The sequence below is a fragment of the Schistocerca gregaria genome, chromosome 4 (genome assembly GCF_023897955.1).
Source record: "Schistocerca gregaria isolate iqSchGreg1 chromosome 4, iqSchGreg1.2, whole genome shotgun sequence".
Taxonomy (NCBI): domain Eukaryota; kingdom Metazoa; phylum Arthropoda; class Insecta; order Orthoptera; family Acrididae; genus Schistocerca; species Schistocerca gregaria.
Genome location: NC_064923.1, coordinates 647742750 through 647756886, shown reverse-complemented (window position 1 = coordinate 647756886; position 14137 = coordinate 647742750).

Here is a 14137-nt window from a genome sequence, read left to right as displayed (position 1 = left end):
TGGTACTGAAACAGAGGATGACAGACTAAAGGCCGAATTACTAAATGTCTTCTTCCAAAGCTGTTTCACAGAGGAAGACTGCACTGTGCTTCCTTCTCTAGATTGTCGCACAGTTGACAAAATGGTAGATATCGAAGTAGACGACAGAGGGATAGAGAAACAATTAAAATCGCTCAAAAGAGGAAAGGCCGCTGGTCCTGATGGAATACCAGTTCGATTTTACACAGAGTACGCGAAGGAACTTGCCCCCCTTCTTGCAGCGGTGTACCGTAGGTCTCTAGAAGAGCGAAGCGTTCCAAAGGATTGGAAAAGGGCACAGGTCATCCCCGTTTTCAAGAAGGGACGTCGAACAGATGTGCAGAACTATAGACCTATATCTCTAACGTCGATCAGTTGTAGAATTTTAGAACACGTATTATGTTCGAGTATAATGTCTTTTCTGGAGACTAGAAATCTACTCTGTAGGAATCAGCATGGGTTTCGAAAAAGACGGTCGTGTGAAACCCAGCTCGCGCTATTCGTCCACGAGACTCAGAGGGCCTTAGACACGGGTTCACAGGTAGATGCCGTGTTTCTTGACTTCCGCAAGGCGTTTGACACAGTTCCCCACAGTCGTTTAATGAACAAAGTAAGAGCATACGGACTATCAGATCAATTGTGTGATTGGATTGAGGAGTTCCTAGATAACAGAACGCAGCATGTCATTCTCAATGGAGAGAAGTCTTCCGAAGTAAGAGTGATTTCAGGTGTGCCGCAGGGGAGTGTCATAGGACCGTTGCTATTCACAATATACATAAATGACCTGGTGCATGACATCGGAAGTTCACTGAGGCTTTTTGCAGATGATGCTGTGGTGTATCGAGAGGTTGCAACAATGGAAAATTGTACTGAAATGCAGGAGGATCTGCAGCGAATTGACGCATGGTGCACGGAATGGCAATTGAATCTCAATGTAGACAAGTGTAATGTGATGCGAATACATAGAAAGATAGGTCCCTTATCATTTAGCTACAAAATAGCAGGTCAGCAACTGGAAGCAGTTAATTCCATAAATTATCTGGGAGTACTCATTAGGAGTGATTTAAAATGGAATGATCGTATAAAGATGATCGTCGGTAAAGCAGATGCCAGACTGAGATTCATTGGAAGAATCCTAAGGAAATGCAATCCGACAACAAAGGAAGTAGGTTACAGTACGCTTGTTGGCCCAATGCTTGAATACTGCTCAGCAGTGTGGGATCCGCACCAGGTAGGGTTGATAGAAGAGATAGAGAAGATCCAACGGAGAGCAGTGCGCTTCGTTACAGGATCATTTAGTAATTGCGAAAGCGTTACGGAGATGATAGATAAACTCCAGTGGAAGACTCTGCAGGAGAGACGCTCAGTAGCTCGGTACGGGCTTTTGTTAAAGTTTCGAGAACATACCTTCACCGAAGAGTCAAGCAGTATATTGCTCCCTCCTACGTATATCTCGCGAAGAGACCATGAGGATAAAATCAGAGAGATTAGAGCCCACACAGAAGCATACCGACAATCCTTCTTTCCACGTACAATACGAGACTGGAATAGAAGGGAGAACCGATAGAGGTACTCAGGGTACCCTCCGCCACACACCGTCAGGTGGCTTGCGGAGTATGGATGTAGATGTAGATGTACAGCGTATATAACTGAGAGAGTGTTGTTGATGAAGGACTTTGTGCCCGAACTGATCTCTCGATCTGGGATTCACGTCGGGCGATCTGAATGGCCAAATAATTCTCTCGAATTGTCCAGAATGTTCGTCAGACGAATCGTGAACAACTGTGGCCCAGTGGCATGGGTCTCGGTCGTCAATAAAAATTCCATCATTGCTTGTGTCTCCAAGTAGCCGAACATAGTCATTTCCAGTGAATGATCGGTTCAATTGGACCAGAGGGCAGAGTGGTTCCCATTTAAACAGGGCCCACATCACTATACAGCCACCACCATCGTGCACAGTGCCTTTTTTGGCACCATGAATCTACGGCTTCGTTGGGTCTGCACCAAACTCGAACCCTGCCATCAGATCTTATTAACCGGAATCGGGACTCATCTGACTGGGCCACGGTTTCCCAACCGTCTAGTGCCCAACCGATATGGTCACGAGCCCTAGAGAGGTGCAGCAGACGATGCCATACTCTTAGCAAGGCATTCGCGTCTGTCGTCTGCTTCAATAGCCAATTAACGCCAAACTTCGCTGCACTGTACTAACGAATATGTTCGTCGTGCGTCCCACATTAATTTCTGCGTTATTTTACGCAGAGTTGTTTGTCTGTTAGCACTGACAACTCTGCGCAAATGTCGCTGCTCTCGGTCTTTAAGTGAAGGCCATGGGCCATTTCTATGTCTTTCGTGAGAGATAATGCCTGAAATAGGGTATTATTGTAAACATTAATGTAATTTAAAAGTGATGTCATGAAGCACTATGCTACTCAAAACAAAATATCTGTAGTTAGCCAAACGATAACCCGTTTTTTCTATTTTTTTTTGTAGTCCAATGTAGATGAATAAATTACATGAAACATACTTGTTTAAAAACAATAATAAAAATATATTTGAAAAAGATAAGTAATATTCTTGTCTATAAAGGACACTTGATGTAGCAGCTGATGAAGAACGGCTTTGATGAAAGACATCAAGTAGGAGAATGTATCAGGTTGAGGTACTGTTGGCGTGTGTTCCTTGATACTGGTACAGTAGTTATGAGGAGAGTTTAAGAACCATTAAAATATGATGTTCCGGTGACATCATGTTAGCTTGCTTGGCTGATGACGGATAAGAATATTTTTTTTTTTTTTTTTTTTTTTTGGGAATGAAGAAGTCTCTAATCTTGCAATTAATTACTGCACACTACGATAACTGGTCCATTATTTAAGCAAAGTGTGTGGAGCCGATATCCTCTGAAGTACGGTTGAAGATCGTTGCGTGGGTTTCGGAAACAATTAGTCTGTTTCAGACGATACGATACATCCTGTGTACCAAAGGCGGCGAGACTACTGACAAATGAGGGAAATCGGATTTGTCGCGGCAAATCCTGGGAGGCGTTGCTGCCTGTATTCCAAGTAATGCGGACGCCGCGGCGCGTGGCGGGGACGCCGGCGGCAGTGTTGTATTGTCACCCCCTCCATCCCCGCAGCAACGAGCGCAAGGGGCTGCCCAGACAATGACACGGTGCGGGGATCGAGGCGTGACGCCGGGGGCGGAACGCGCACTGATAAGAACGGGGGCGGGGGTGGGGGCGGCGGCAGCGGGCGCCGTCTTAGTCGCCGTAATTAGCCGGCGTTGCCAATAATGCAGGCCTGCGGCGTCGGAGTCGGCGTCGGAGGCGGGGGCTGGAGGCGCCACACCACAATCACCTCAGCTGTCACTGGGAGGCGGGGGGCGGCGGCAGGCGTAGAAACTTCCCTCTCTGATCAGTCTCCACCAGTTTCACGCGCCAGTGAGAAGTGATTTATTTTTCCAAGGGAGTACGAGCTGAGAGTAAAATGATCTGTCGTAAAAGAAGAACAAGATTTATAGCAAAACTGTTTTCAGTGTTTTAAAATGGGGAAATATCTTTAAATGCAACTCTGGTTTTATTACTGCAAAACGTCGGTTGTCATGTGGTTGGAATTCAGTGACTCCTTAGACTTGTTTCCTGTGTTTTCAGGGTTCTGCTGAATAGGTCAGGAATCCACTACACGCAGGAGGCGGCTACACGGGTAGCAGGGGCTGTGTGGCGTGGACTGGACGGTTTTTTAGGTTAGAGTGTCTCGGGGAAACACAAAATGTGCTTCAGTCTCAAAAGGTGCAGCTCCAATACAGGAAGAACGTAGATAGACGAACCATCGGTTTAACCAGTGTAAATGTTCGCAGCAGTATTGGAAAAGTACCAGAGCTTCACAAACTAATAGAAAGCTCTGATACAGAAATCGTTGTATGCATTGAAAGATGGCTAAAGCCGGTGACATGTTCAGCCGAAATTTCTGCCAAGAACCTATTGGTGTTCCGAAAGGATAGGCTAACAAAGTGGGCGGTGGCGTCTTTGTTGCTATTAGAAGTAGTTTATCTTGTAGAGAAATCTAAGTGGATAGTTCCTGTGTGTTAGTATGGGCAGAGGTCATCCTTGGCAACGGGAGCTGGATCCTTTTACCGACTTTCCAACTCAGATGATACAACTGCTAAGAGGTTCAAAGAAAATTTGAGTCTAATCTCAACCATGTACCCGACTCATACAGTCATAGCTGGTGGTGTTTAATGTACCCTTGATTGTTGGCTAATATATGTGTTTAAATCCGGAGATCAGCATAAAATAACATCCGAAATTGTACTGGGTGTATTCTCTAAAAATTATTTGGAGCGCTTAGTTCATGTGCCCATGCGAACAGTAAACGGTTGTGAAAACACACTTGACTCTTAGCAACAAATAATCCTGAGCTAATGACGAGCATCAAAACGAATGCATGGATTAATGAATACGCGGTTGTCGTAACGAGATTGAATACTGTAACCCCCAAATCCTTCAAAAATAAACGAAACCTATACCTATTCAAAAAAGCAGACAAAATCTCGCTTGACGCATTCGGGACAGTCTCCACTCCTTTCAAATTAACAGTGTAAGTGTAGACCATATGTGACTTGAATTCAAAGAAATAGTATCAACAGAAATTGAGAGACTTATACCAAATAAATTAACAAACGCCTGAACTGATCCCCCATCGTACACAAAACGGGACAGAACACTGTTGCAGAAACATCGAAAAAGACATACCTAATTTTAACGAACCCAAAGTCTTCAAGATTGGCGATATTTTACAGAAGCTCGAAATTTAGCATTGACTTCAATGCAATATACTTACATTAGTTTCTACAATGGAACTTTGTCTCGAAATCTGGCACTAAATCCAGGGATTCTGGTCGAACGTAAAATATTCCAGCTGCAAGACACAATCACTGCCTTCTCTGCGTGATAGCCGCGGAAATACTATCGATGACAGTTCTGCCAAAGCAGAGTTACTAAATACAGCTTTCCAAAATTCGTTCACCAAAGAAGACGAAGTAAATATTCCAAAAGCGTTCCCCAAAGTTGAGTTGTAGGTCCTTTGCTGTTCCTTATCTACAAAAACGATTTGGGTGATAATCTGAGGAGCCGTCTTAAGTTGTTTGCAGATGACACTGTCGTTTATCGATTAATAAAGTCATCAGAAGATCAAAACAAATTGCAAAACGATTTAGAAAAGATATCTGAATGGTGCGAAAATTGGTAGTTGAGCCTAAATAACGAAAAGTGTAAGGACATCCACATGAGTGCTAAAAGGAGTTCGTTAAACTTCGGTTACACGATAGATCAGTCTAATCTAAAAGCCGTAAATTCAACTAAATACCTAAGTATTACAATTACGAGCAACTTAAACTGGAAGGAACACATAAAAATGTTGTGGGGAAGCCTAACCAAAGACTGCTCTTTATTAGCAGGACACTTGTAACAGATCTACTAAGGAGACTGCCTACACTACACTTGTCCGTCGTATTTTAGAATACTGCTGCACGGTGTACGATTCTTACCAGATAGGAGTGACGGAGTACATAAAAAAATTCAAAGAAGGGCAGCACGATTTGTATTATCGCGAAATATGGGAGAGAATGTCACAGAAATGATACAAGATTTGGGGTGGACATGATTAACACAAAGGTGTTTCTCGTTGCGGCAGAATCTTCTCACGAAATTTCAGTCGTCTTTCTCCTCCGAATGTCGAAATATTTTGTTAACCCCAATCTGCACAGAGGGAAACGACCATCCAAATATAATAAGAGAAAGTAGAGCTCGCGTGGAAGTTATAGGTGTTAGTTTTATCCACGGGCTGTTAGAGATTGGAATAATAGAGAATTATTGTGAAGGTAGTTCGATAAATGATGATGATGTTTGTTTTTTTGGATTCGATAAATCCTCTACCAGGCACTCAAGTGTGATTTTCAGAGTATCCATGCAGATGTGGATGTGGATGACATTCTTCCTTTTACTTTGGAGATGAGGACTCTAACGCATTCTTACAAAGCCATAGTCTCTTCACATAACTGTGTTACCTCTGGCAAATCGTCACTGGAACAGTAACTCATAAAAATAAAAATCTAATTAACGAAAGTCATATTTGTATACACCACCAGTTGCTGCATAAATTTTATTGAAATGAGGTTGTAAGTGCATATGGACAATCATCTAGCACTCGACAATTACGAAGCAAACAATCTCTGATGCCAGTATCAAAGTGCACAATAACCCGGAATATTTTATTAATTGTAACATTTCTTGTCGTGAAAGTTTACATTTTGCAGTATTAATTCTGTATATGTCTTAACGTCTGTTGGATGCTGGTTACTTTAAAAAAAGAAATATCTTCAGATGCTACTTCTTTACAGAGAATGGAGAAGGAATTCAAAGGGGACAGTTGAGTTGTGCACACAAAGGTATCCTGAAAGATTGTGTTCAACAAGAATGACTAGACAGCAAATGCGCAAAACATTATAAGGTCAAGGGCACTGGAATATTGCGAAAGGGATAAGCAGCAAGCTTGGGACATACCACAGTGTGCTACTCTCTGTCCCAGAGGAAGTACGATTTGAAATATGTTGATGTATGTGGTATCAGCATGATGGCTCACTACTCGCTTATGGCTAGGAAAACGTACAGTCACCTCTTTCCTAGACGCTCGATAGGACGTGATAGTTTTATCAGTTGGTCTGCATTTTTTCTCTGGGGTTAACTCAAAGGGAAATCCATTCCGATGACTCAGGAGATTTTAAGACATTGCACTGTTGCAGTATGTACAAAAATACCGAAGAAATTGCATCATTCTCTCGAAAAGTCCTTGCACCAGCGACTGTAAACGTATATTGGCAGTAAACTGTTGGCATTTCGAACGCTCGATGACATGGATGGTATTTTAAGTAAGTTGTCATGACCACATATTTTTGTAAGTTCCTTTTTGTTTCTGTTGCCGATTAAACTTTCCAATGTATACCTTGACATTAAACTCATGGTGCAAAGTTATTATTTCACTATGTTCATACCTGATTTTTCTGTTTTACAAATACATTCAATTTATGATGTGCACCTGTTTTCCAGAGCTCTGGAAGAAACCAGATCAGAGCCGTTACAACAGTGGATCATCCTTAGGAGCCTCGTCCTTTGCCATTCAGCCTGTATGTCGTTCGAACCACACGTAGCCATGTATGATCGGTACCGTTTCTAAATTAAACAGTTCTCCACTATCGAGCTTTTGTAAGTGGACACTGTTAGCTGTGTAATGCTGCAGCACAGTGTCAGCCTGACTCGACAGATCCGTGTAACAACGACCTTCCGCATGAGGCAGCAATCAGTTTGACGTCTAAAACAGGTAAAATCTATGTTCTAAACCTGAAAATTTGTCAGAAATTGCAAATCGGATTTTGAAGAGTGATATGCCCTTGAATTCGTCTCTTTTGAGATTGCAACAATAGCAACATAAATTACTAGTTTCTTTTGATGGTTCAAATGGTTCAAATGGCTCTGAGCACTATGGGACTTAACCTCTGAGGTCATCAGTCCCCTAGAACTTAGAACTACTTAAAACTAACCAACCTAAGGACATCACAGACATATATGCCCGAGGTAGGATTCGAACCTGCGACCGTAGCGGTGGCGTGGTTCCAAACTGGAGCGCCTAGAACCGGTCGGCCACACCGGCCGGCCTAGTTTCGTTTGAAAAGGTACATTTGAGACCGATATCTCTGTAATTAATATAGCTGTAAAAGTAAGTACATCACTTAGGGAAGAATTATTTCACAATTTATTAGGGCGAAAGCAGAATTACTTTATATTTAACGTTTCAGAAAACAGCTCCAAGGAGAAGGCAGTTTGATATCCAATCCATGACAGAATCTTTTGAGCGAAATGTCGCAGCAAACTGGGAGCGGCGCCCTTCGCATTTTCTTCGACTGACGACATGGACATTCACCAGTGTGAGATCGACGGAGATGTAATTATTATGCTCAGTGGGTGTCGGACAGAAAACGCAAGGGTTCAGAGTTCGATTCCCAGGCGATTCTCAGACCTCTTACAGTGCTCTGTTAATTCGTGAAATGTAGTGTCACCAGACGTCCGGATTAATCCGGACATGTCCTTTTTAGCTCTTTGTCCGGGGTCCGGGCGGATTTTTACAGTGTCCGGCTTTTTCGCAAATTTGAGCGTAATACAGTAAAATTTACATTTCCTCTCTTCTATTGCTCTTTTCTTAAATACTTCAACTATTGGCACATCCTTCGTGATAAACACGCACGAAGGCGGTGTTAGTAGGAGGCACCAGGATCGTCGATGTTATCGTTGATCGACCTATACGCATATGCAAATAACGATTATTTAAAATTTTCGTTACGTATCTTCGCTTTGTATTGGCTTGATTTCCTGCAGTGCACGTGTGATTGGTGAGTATAATTTTTAACCGAATGAGTTACGTAAAATATTTGGCTATGCCTAAGCGAAAGTGTACATTTTCTGATGTCCTATCCTGCAAATATCCGTCTTTCAAGAAAGGGAGAAATGAATTAGAAGCGGAATGTAAGATATGTGGCACTAGAACGTACGTCTCAGTGGCCAATAAAGGTAAGAAATAACTCGGCAGATTAACTGTCATGGTTTTATTTCATTGTTTCATAGTCATTCAATTTATTTGTATTCGGAAGGTCAAGGTGCATTGGTAGCGGTGCGTCGAATGAAGGGAGGTGAATGGTCTTACGTTTTACGCTTTGTAAACAATTCCGTGTTGTTGACATAACAAAACAATTGACGCCACACTGTTACCACAATCAATGTTTTTAATTTAAAATAAAAAAAATTGCTCTGAGAATCACCACCTGACAACCAGTAACAATTAACTACTAGTTTTATCGTAATTCCCGGCAGTCACATGACTTGTCCAAAGCTGACGGTTCCCGGGTTCGATTCCCTGCGGGGTCTGGGATTTTCTCTGCCTCGTGATGACTGGGTGTTGTGTGCTGTCCTTAGGTTAGTTAGATTTTAGTTCTAAGTTCTATGGGACTGATGACCATAGTTGTTAAGTCCCATAGTGCTCAGAGCCATTTGAACCAAAGCTGAAGGGTGGTATCCTCATCTGCAGTTGACCCGTTTGATGTGTCCTCTTTTTTCGTCCTTTGTTCTCCTTTTTGAAGCCGTTTGTCCTCGTTTTTAAACAATTGCGTCTGGTTACGCTAGTAAAATGGCAAATTGCGTCGTGGTTTGGGATCCACTGACCACCAAAGGACTACGTCCACTGAGAGCTGTGGTTTTTACACCAACCTCGAAGCTGTGGACTGCTTTACTTTTTACTACGTTGTGTGTCAACAACCTTTGTCCCTGTCGATGGCTTTGTGCAGCGTCGGACAATATAACAAATAAAAAAAGAAAAATAATTAAAAAATGACTGTGTAAAAAGTTTAAAAAAGCTCTGAGAAGCAGATATGAATTTTGAATGCCTTCATAGCCAGCGTTACAGCGACTGATAAAATGAAAGAAGCGGCGAGAGGATGTAAAAATTGCGTGCTGCTGGGAGTGGGGAGCGGGGAGTTGATGTGTGTCCAGCGGGCGGCCGACACGCCGGAGGGAAGGCGCGCCAGCACGCAGCAGGCAGCAGGCAGCCCCCGCGTCACGCGCCGAGCTGAGCCGAGCTGCCAAAAACAGCGGCGGCGGCGCCGGCGCCCGCCTAGCTGTGCGCCCGCCTAGCTGTCACCCGCAGCTGCAGCCGCGGCGCCGCCGAGGACGCGAGCAGCGGGGTGCAGCCGCCAGCTGCGCCGCCAACAAAGGCGGGAGCGCGGCGCCCACACTGCCGTTGTCTTCACCTGACTCGCCCTCTTCACACGGCTCTATTTGAGAAGAGGCTTTCCTCTATCCACATGTCATTCCTAGAGTCACTACGTAAAGCAATTTATCGGCGCTATGAAACATTATAACGCAGGGACGGCCACGGCATGTGCTATGTGCTGCCCGTGTGTGTCTAGTTACTACTCGCTTCATCTCGACTTTGTCCGCCCCCGGTAGCTGAGTGGCTCACGTGCCGGATCGAGCTCGCGCCCTATTTGTCAGCTCCCAGATGACGGCATGGACACGTTGCCCAACGAGCCTCACTAGTCTCCTCCTATCGGTATACATGGTGAGTCACCTAACATTACCGCTGGATATATTTCGTAAACCACATCAAATACCGACGAATCGATTCCACAGGCCGAACGTGAGGAGAGGGGCTAGTGTAATTGGTTAATACAAACCATAAAAATGCACGGAAGTATGTTTTTAACACAAACCTACGTTTTTTTAAATGGAACCCCGTTAGTTTCGTTAGCACATCTGAACATATAAACAAATACGTAATCAGTGCCGTTTGTTGCATTGTAAAATGTTAATTACATCCGGAGATATTGTAACCTAAAGTTGACGCTTGAGTACCACTCCTCCGCTGTTCGATTGTGTGTATCGGAGAGCACCGAATTACGTAGGGTTCCAAAGGGAACGGTGATGGACCTTAGGTACAGAAGAGACTGGAACAGCACATTACGTCCACTTGCTAACACCTTTTTATTGGTCTTTCTCACTGACGCACATGTACATTACTATGTTCGAAGGGCGTTTCATAGGACGTGGAGGACGCATAAATTGGCTAGCCCGTTCTCCTGATCTTACACCTCTGGACTTCTTTCTGTGGGGTACGTTAAAGGAGAATGTGTACCGTGATGTGGCTACAACCCTAGAGGATATGAAACAAAGTGTTGTGGCAGCCTGCGGCGACATTACACCAGATCTACTGCGGCGTGTACGACATTCATTACGCCAGAGATTGCAATTTGTGCAGCAAATGATGGCCACCACATTGAACATCTATTGGCCTGACATGTCGGGACACACTTTATTCCACTCCGTAATTGAAAACGGAAACCACGTGTGTACGTGTACCTCACCCTGGCAATGTACATGTGCGTCAGTGAAATAGACCAATAAAAAGGTGTTAGCATGTGGACGTAATGTGCTGTTCAAGTCTTTTCTGTACCTAAGGTCCATCACCGTTCCCTTTGGATCCCTACGTACTTCGGTGCTCATCGATACACAAAATCGAACAGCGGAGGAGTGGTACTCAAGCGTCAACTTTAGGTTACATTATCTCCAGATGTAATTAACATTTTCCAATGCAACAAACGGCACTGATTACGTATTTGTTTATATGTTCAGATATGCTAACAAAACTAACGGGGTTCCATTTAAAAAAACGTAGGTTTGTGTTAAAAAACATACTTCCGTGCATTTCTTTATGGCTTGTATTAACCAATTATACAAGCCCCTCTCCTCACATTCGGTCTGTGAAATCGATTCGTTAGTATTTGATGTGGTTTACGAAATATATCCAGCGGTAATGTTAGGTGACTCACCCTGTATACGCCGGTCTCACTGTCAGCCCCAGTGATGATCTCGGATGTTCCGGCCCAGTTCCATTGTATACGATACTTCTTTCTTGAACTCAGTTATCTACGCCTCACCTTACCAAGACAGCTTTTACTCAAGACAAAGGCAGTATACAATGTCTTCCAATTAGGTCGTCCACCTAACCCGATTGAACAAGAGTTCCCCCAGGTTGACTGGCGTCATGTATGGCGCGCGGTGTTCGCCTGTTACATTGACACGAATGTTCAATCTGTCTGGTACCTAACTGTCAATGGTAAGCAAATCAACCAATTTCACCTTATCGTATCCACATCGCCCAATCACCTCTATGTTCCACGTGTGGAGTGCCAGACAATGACGAACATCTTTGTTTGCGGACTTGCGGCGGAGGTCTGGCACTTGATTAGTCGTATTGTGGCTTTTCTAACGCGGGACATTCCGAATCGGATTACTCTCCTTTCATTATTATTTCCGCAACGTGACCATTTTCCTCGGACTAAGATCAGTGCTGTGAATTGGATTCGCGGACATGCCATTCACTACCTATTTGGAGAAACTGTAGACTCTGTACTCGATTTTTGACATACCTCAATGACCGTCATTATGTCGTTGTCCGTCACCCAAAATACAGACAATTTTTCTCGAACTTCCTAGGGAGTGCTTTCCACGACCCGCCTCGCAGCTGGAACGTGCTAAGTCAAGAGAGAAGAAGGTTTCCTGTTTGAACCAATGAACACTTCTGAACAATTGAACGGAACACATCAATTTCGAGAAGACGTGACTCAACATATTACCAGTTGTTGTCATCTTGGAAGACAGATTGTCCATAGCAGAAACATTATGAAGAAGTCGAAGAAAGAGCAACCCATGGCCACAGAGAACGTTGAAATAATTATCCTAGTTCACGTTGACCATAAGCTAAATAAATAAAACTAAGACATGAAAAACACACACAAAACATTACAGAATTACCTCTGGCCTTATCTCTATTTTCCACACGCTACAGTATTAAAAGTCTGCCGGCTGGTGTGGCCGAGCGGTTCTAGGCTCGGTCGCAGGTTCGAATCCTGCCTCGGGTATGGATGTGTGTGATGTCCTTAGGTTAGTTTGTTTTAATTAGTTCTAAGTTCTAGGGGACTGATGACATCAGATGTTGAGTCCTATAGTGCTGAGAGCCATTTGAAGTATTAAAAGTGTCATTGGACCATCGCTTTAATGACGCCTTGCATCATTTGAAAGGAACCAAACACGTGACTCCTACGACCACAATACACCCGTCCAGACAGCTATTGCCCAACTCCTGTGTTATCCGGCCCATTGAAGTCGTAAAGTTTTATATGCCACATTGGACAACGACCTTTCGAGAAGTCCCTGGCTCCATATGCCTATTTCTTACACATCCCTTCACAACGGTCACTTGGAAACTGTTTGAAATGGATGTGCATTCACTGCCAGAAGCAATATCTTTTCGGATTTGAAACCGTTAGTCACTGACAAGAGGCGATACTCGTATCCTCTCGCTGTCGGTTATAATATTTTTTGGCCACTGTTCTTATGTATTATTACATGTCTGGTAGTAGAGACATCGGACAGCCCGCGTAGCTACACCAAAAACTAGAGGAGCGTAGAGTCGCGATCTACCTAAACTGGTGTTCGGTAGTTTTGGTACAGTTTCATAAATTGGTAGACTTACTGGCAGTACTGCTAGCTTTGTTTGGGAACGAAACATACTGCACACTGATGAGCACCTCCATTTCTGGAACGAAATATGTACTGATCCTGCGTATCAGGGATCCGACAGTTCGTTTGTAGATTTCTACAGGTGTAGGCATGAGATGTCTACGCAAAGGTCATGAAATTCTTGAAAATAATGGGCCGCTCATTTGCGTATGTGTTGATGGCACCCGATAGCGACCATATGGGCTCCAAACGATTTACATCAGGTTATATTGGGCGCCACACATCAACGGGAGTTCACTATAATGGTCCTCAAACCACTGTATCATGGTTCTGACTCCGAGACACGGACAATAATACTGCTGGAAGATGACATCGGCGTCGGGGAAGTCATAAAGCATGAAGGGGTGCAGGTGGTTCGTAGCTGTGAGCATGTATTGGATTACTACCACAGGTCCCATGCAAGTGAAGGAGAATGTTCAATGGTTCAAATGGCTCTGAGCACCATGGGACTTAACATCTATGGTCATCAGTCCCCTAGAACTTAGAACTACTTAAACGTAACAAACCTAAGGACATCACACAACACCCAGCCATCACGAGGCAGAGAAAATCCCTGACCCCGCCGGGAATCGAACCCGGGAACCCGGGCGTGGAAAGCGAGAACGCTACCGCACGACCACGAGATGCGGGCAAGGAGAATGTCTCCCACTGCATAACGCCGCTCCCACCAGCCTGCATGCGTGACGTGCTGCACGTCTGGAGTTGCCGTTCCACTCGATGACGCTGTTTGTGGAGACAACTTGCGACCTAGTGTGGCTAAAGTGATTCACCCAAAGAGCCGACGAGTTTCCATTGATCGACGGCCGAATCCCGATGGTCCCGTACCCATGCAGTCGTAATTGACGATGTCGTTGGGTCAACATGTGAACGCGTAGGGTTGGTCTGTTGCAGAGCTCCATGTTCAACAATGTAGGATGAACGATGTGCTCCGAAACACTT